Source organism: Hemibagrus wyckioides, unplaced genomic scaffold (genome assembly GCF_019097595.1).
Source record: "Hemibagrus wyckioides isolate EC202008001 unplaced genomic scaffold, SWU_Hwy_1.0 Contig3, whole genome shotgun sequence".
In the NCBI taxonomy this organism is placed as follows: domain Eukaryota; kingdom Metazoa; phylum Chordata; class Actinopteri; order Siluriformes; family Bagridae; genus Hemibagrus; species Hemibagrus wyckioides.
This window is the reverse complement of record NW_026690791.1, coordinates 345,426-351,606: the sequence shown is the minus strand read 5'-3', so window position 1 is coordinate 351,606 and position 6,181 is coordinate 345,426.

Below are 6,181 nucleotides of genomic sequence, written 5' to 3'. Positions count from 1 at the left end.
AAGATGAAATGAAAACATCGAAAGTGGTCTAAAGTTATAAAGAGTCCGTCGGAACACAGTCCATGTAATTGAAACAGTAGGTAAAGCACATTCTCTGGACATCAAATAAACCCAGACACACCTCATATTTCTGCCCTTTTCATCTGACAAAAGGGTATAGATAAATTTTAAGTTAGTTATAGTTATAGTTAGTGCTGGTTTATACTGGTTAGTACTGGTTTATACTGGTTTAGGTATTAGAAAAAATTATGGCTGCTTTCTAGATGTGCTAAACAAGTATGTAATTTTCTGCAAACCTGTCCCTGGGTCATAAGCCCAAGAAAAAAACATGATTTTGAACAGTGATCAAAATTAGTGAGAGGCTAATCAACCCACTATAAAATAACTTTTACTGATAGGTGCTGTAAAATATACTCCACTTGTTTGCAGCTGGTGTTTTATTATGTAGTAATAGATGCAGTGGTCTGGGAAAATACTGGACTAAAACAGATGGATTTCAAGAGGAAATAATTTATCTGGGTCCGGGATCTTCCGGTGCACAAGTACCTTTATTTGTCAAATGATCCTTATCATATTTTTTATTCCCTGCCCTTGAGCATGAAGTTATTTAATTTCTGACGTAAAATGTCAGCAAAATACAACAGGTTTAAGAAATGTATGCCAAATACAGATTTGAAGAATTCTGACTGAACAAAAGTGAAGCAAACAGATTTCTTCAGCAGGGGGTATCTGTCTCGTAAGCTGTTTAGTGAAGAGGAATTCTGCAGTATGATTAATGCTGTCACACCTGACTAATGGTGTCTGAACTCAAGCCACCCTACACTTGGAATAAATGAGGGACGCTGTGTCCACCTGTGTCCAGGGGGTGATGTTTCACACCGAGGGTCTGAATTCATCTATCTAATAATCCCACTCCTAATCAAACCCAGCCTTAGATATGATTTAAATTATGGTAGAATAACTATGTTACTCATATGGGAAATGTCTCAATCAATAATGCTTTACATTATGGTCCCCTTAAATGATATTATTTAACATTAGTTTACATAAACAAACCATGTATGTCAGTATTAATATACCCCGCCTACTGCTGAACAACAAAAGCTAGATTTCAGTTCACCACCAGGTAAAACAATTAGTTTGACTGAACTCGATAAATTGGTTGCTGCATTTATTGTTGAGGAGATGCAGCCACTCTTCACTGTGAAGGCGCCGACATTTTGTAATATCATCAGCAAAATCAGGGAAATGGACAGGGGCCGTGCTCTCCGATCACAAAACCTTTACAAGCTTTTTGGACAAGGCATATATAGAAATGGAGGCAGACCTGAAGAAAACATTTGCAGATTGATCTAATTTTAGAATGACTTTAGGAAGACTATATTGCACTCTTTAATGTCTTTATTTACTTGGACTGTGAGTTTACTTTGTAATGTAACACATATAGGTTTCTATGTGTATAAAATGAAAAGAGAACGAGTCTACTGGTCAAATTTAAGAAAAAGTATCGCAAAAGTAACGTAACGCATTACTTTTTATAAAAAATAACTAAGTAATGCAATTTGGTACTTTTTTAGGGAGTAACACAATATTGTAACGCATTACTTTTAAAAGTAACTTTCCCCAACACTGAATATAATATAATAACAAATATATAATATATTTGTTATTTTTCACATTTTAGTAAACCATTTAAAGGTTGTGAAATTCTGTAAAAATGATCTGTATATGAGTGAAAAATTCAGTTTGTGTTGCGTTTAAAGGAAACTTTTATACATATACTGATGGCTAAAAATAATCAGAATGAGACCGCAATAGGAACAAATATAAACATTTATTTAAGCAAAGTCTATAAGAAGTATACAAATAAGTTTATTTCTAAACAATTCTATATATGTATTTACAATCTATAGGCTATTGATGGGAATAGGGGGAGTGGGATAGGAACAGAGGGATAGATTATTAAGGGATGAGGGATCTTAAATGCTAAGGTTAAGCCCTTCTTCAGGTCCTGGGGTTCACTGTACAAACCTGTAGGAAAGAAAAGAGATTTTTTAAATATTAAGTTGATCAAAAATAGAAATAAAATGATTTCATACTTACGTGTGGAGCCTGAGCAATGTAGGAAAAAGAAGTGAGAGAAAAGAAGATGAAATGAAACAGAGGAAGAAAAGATGAAGTGGGTAAGGGGAAAGACATTGCTCAGAGCTCCTCCAAAATGTCCATCATCAGCTGGACGTGCAGCTTGAGGAGTCGCTGAACTGTGGTGGCTAAGGCTGCTGGGTCACTGTAGAGCTCCAGAGGCTGAGTGAAGAGTACTTCAGCAAGCTCTGTAAGGTAATCCTATTGACAAATTCCACACACATCCAACATAGTGTCACTGAGTTTAAGATACAATCCTGAGAATTTGTGGATCGTGGCATCAGAAGATATTCAACACTTACAATAAGCACTGTGAAGTACAGCTCTGCTGCAGGCTCCCACACGTCCACGTCCCACATGCTGAAGAGCGCAAGCAGGCGCTCCAAGAAACCTCCCTTAAACTTTTGGAAAGAAAGACAAGCTTCATTAATGCCATGTCTTATCAGGTTTAAAAAATATGGAAAAAGAAAACCAGATCAAATAGACCATGTTCTGAAACTCAAACATTACTTAGAAATCTCCTGATAAGACACTTACTGGCTGAGGTTTTGAGCCATTTATAAAGTAGCTGAAGAAAATCAGCTCAAAAAAACATCCAGGAAGTTGTAGTGGTGGTCCTGCACAGAGTAGAAAAGATACAAAAATAAATTAGCTTTACATATTGGAGTCCTGTTTTCTATATTAGCAAAATCTTTTATCTTTAAACATCTGTCATTTCACACAGGCGTTTATTAGCTTACACAGGAGCTGAGCTCCGCTTTAATCGATTCCTGATTGGAAGGCGTCCTCAGGAATCGAATCAGGGCCTCGTAGGCCAACTGCACACCAACTGCATCCTGTTAAAGCAAACGAAAAAATCTCTGTAACTCACTTTGGCTATGGCTGAGAAACTGAAATTATTTCCATCACAAAAATGATACAGTCTTTCATCATTCTGAAGTCACCTGGTTGTTAGCTGCTGCCAGTCGCATGACGATCTTCTTTCCAGCCATGAACAAGAAGTTCTGCTTGTGGATGCTGGCAAGCAGAGTCTGAATATAAGACAGCACACAATATAAAAGTTAAAGCAGAGTGGACTTTACCTGCGCAGTAACAGCAGCTGAATAAAGGTTTTACTCACAGCAAACGCCTCACGAAGCGCGGGCACCTTCAGGCCGATTTCAGTCACCCCTCTGTCTGAAAGATGGCAGCTAAGAAACAAGAGATGTAAATGTTTAGTGTATATTAAACATACAATACACTGTTACATCATTAAAGAGTGAAGAGGATCGTACCAAATAAAGGGCACCTCCAACTCCTCTGGGTTAAGGCGCTCCTCACTCTCCTGCAAGCCAAATCATTAAATCATTAAAACTCACACAGTAAATTTTACAGTATCCGAATCAGGGGAATAGCAGCATATGTAGATACACATCAGGTCTGAAAGTCTGAATTACCTCACAGTCGTTGTGATCATAGTCCCAAGTGGAGGTGAACATCTGTCCATCTTCAGCCACATACAGCAAAGTGCAGGTTACCGTTGTAATGGTTTGCTGTTGAATAAAAAAAATATCCACACTGAAGACAAATAAAAGCACAACTGACAAAATTGTAAAAGTTACTAACTACAAGATACACTTCATGACAGTGCAATAAATTTACCACAAAATAATGTGGCACAACGAATGATGTCTCCATTCGGTTACAGGAGATGAACTCTGTAACCCTCCCAGATTCAGCCTTAAGAGAACAAATTAAAGTGAACACGATTAGTCACTGCAATTAACAAAAGTTTTGTGATGCCACAACAAATAATCCCTTACCTGTATGCCAGTGAAACAGTCCTCTATGGAGGACTCATAAGGGAATCCCTGCAAATGACAAAAAGCTGAAACTCAAGATCTATTTCACAAACGTGAGCGTCTAATAATCATCAAGGTCAATTCTCTTCCTCAGAGTAATTAAGTCTGTGATTACCATGTGATTCAAGCTGCTCGTCTTGGTGGATTTAAACCAACAAAGACGGCTCTGTGGGCCCCTTATCATCCCCAGGAAGTATGTTTTCATTTCCACTGACTGAAAATAGAGAAACAAAACTAAACATTACAACTTGTAAAGACGGGTGTTTGTGTGTTTGTATCTCAGCTGCTGCACTGTAGAATACCTTGAACTGGGAGATGGAGGCCTGTGCAGAGAGGAACTGAATATTACACCAAGCGCTGATCAGCTCACCAGCATCGAGCGGCTGTGAAAAGTAGAGCAGGAAGATCATGAGTGCTTCTGATCACAGCAGTTTCATACTAATATTCTGTCACTTACAGTAAAAACAACCTTGTAAAATCCAGTGATCAGCTTTAGGAAATAAATGAAAGCTTTGGTTACCAGAAAAACAGGTGAAGGGTCTTGAGGTTGTTCTGTGGGCAGCAGCTGGATGTTCGGCTCAACAAACTTAAAACACACAAACACAATTAGTCACTGCAGTTCATAACATTTTGTGATGCCACAATGAATAATCCCTTACCTGATTGCCAGTGAAACTCTCCTTATCACTGGTATAATAAGGGAATCCCTGTAAAAGACAATTAGATGAAACTCAAGATCTACAACCACATTTCACAAAAGTGCTCTTCTAAAAATCATGTCAGTTGAAAAATGTCCATTCTCTTCATCAGAGTAATAAAGACTGTGATTACCTCGCGAGTCAAGCAGTGTGTCTCTGCGCTTTCAAACCAGCAGAGCCGACTCTCTGGACCCCTCATCATTCCAATCATGTCTCTGCTTATGTCCACTGGCCAGAAATAGAGAAACAAAACTTAACATTAGATCTTGTAAAGAAGGATGTTTGTGTGTTTGTATCTCAGTTACAGCAGTGTAGAATACCTGGGAGAGGGAGGAGACTACAGACACACACTGAACATCACGGCAGGCACTGTCCGGCTCATCAGCATCGAGCGGCTGTGAAATGTAGAGCATGAAGATCATAAGTGCTTCTTATCATATCAGATTTATACTAACATTCTTTACAGTAAAAACAACCTTGTAAAATCCATTGATTGGCTTTAGGAAATAAATGAAGGATTTTCTTACCAGAATGACAGCTGAAGGTTCTTCGTGTGGTTCGGTGGGCAGCAGCTGCAGGATTGGCTCAATGACCTTAACACACACACACACACACACACACAAACACACACACACACACACACACACAAACACACACACACACACACACACACTTAGACAAAAGTGGCCTGTAGGTTTTAAATGAAGTTAAAATATTACTATTTAACTGACACATACCTGGAGGACAGAGGGAGTATCTGCTGATTCCTCCAGCACATCCACAGGCTCTGCAATAGATTATTTTTCTGTGACTCAGAATTATGACTCTTCAATTACACAATATCAAACTTTCCTATTAATGCAAAAAAGTTAATAAAGCAGTGAGTTTGATAATTAGTTAACTTGTGAAGAAACAGAAAAATTGTAGCAGTCAGATTGTGTAAATTCACTGTACATGTGACCTGATTAAACTCTCTAAAACCTCCTGCCCCTGTCCACCACCCAAATCTATAAAAAATATTATACTGTATAATTATTAAAACCTTTATACTCACTATGATATTGTGGAAATGAAACCATTAGTGAAGTTCTCTAGGTAGATACCATACACCGCTCAGCCATAACATTATGACCACCTGCCTAATATGCTGTTGGTCCCCTTTTTGCTGACAAAACAGCCCTGACTGTCGAGGCATGGACTCCACTAGATCCCTGAAGGTGTGCTGTGGTATCTGGCACCAAGATGTTAGCAGCAGATCCTTTAAGTCCTGTAAGTTGCGAGGTGGGGCCTCCATGGATTGGACTTGTTTGTCCAGCACATCCCACAGATGCTCGATTGGATTGAGATCTGGGGAATTTGGAAGCCAAGTCAACACCTCATTCTCATTGTTGTGCTCATCAAACCATTCCTGATCCATTTTTGCTTTGGGGCACGGTGCATCATCCTGCTGAAAGAGGCCACAGACATCAGGAAATACCGTTACCATGAAAGGGTGTAGAT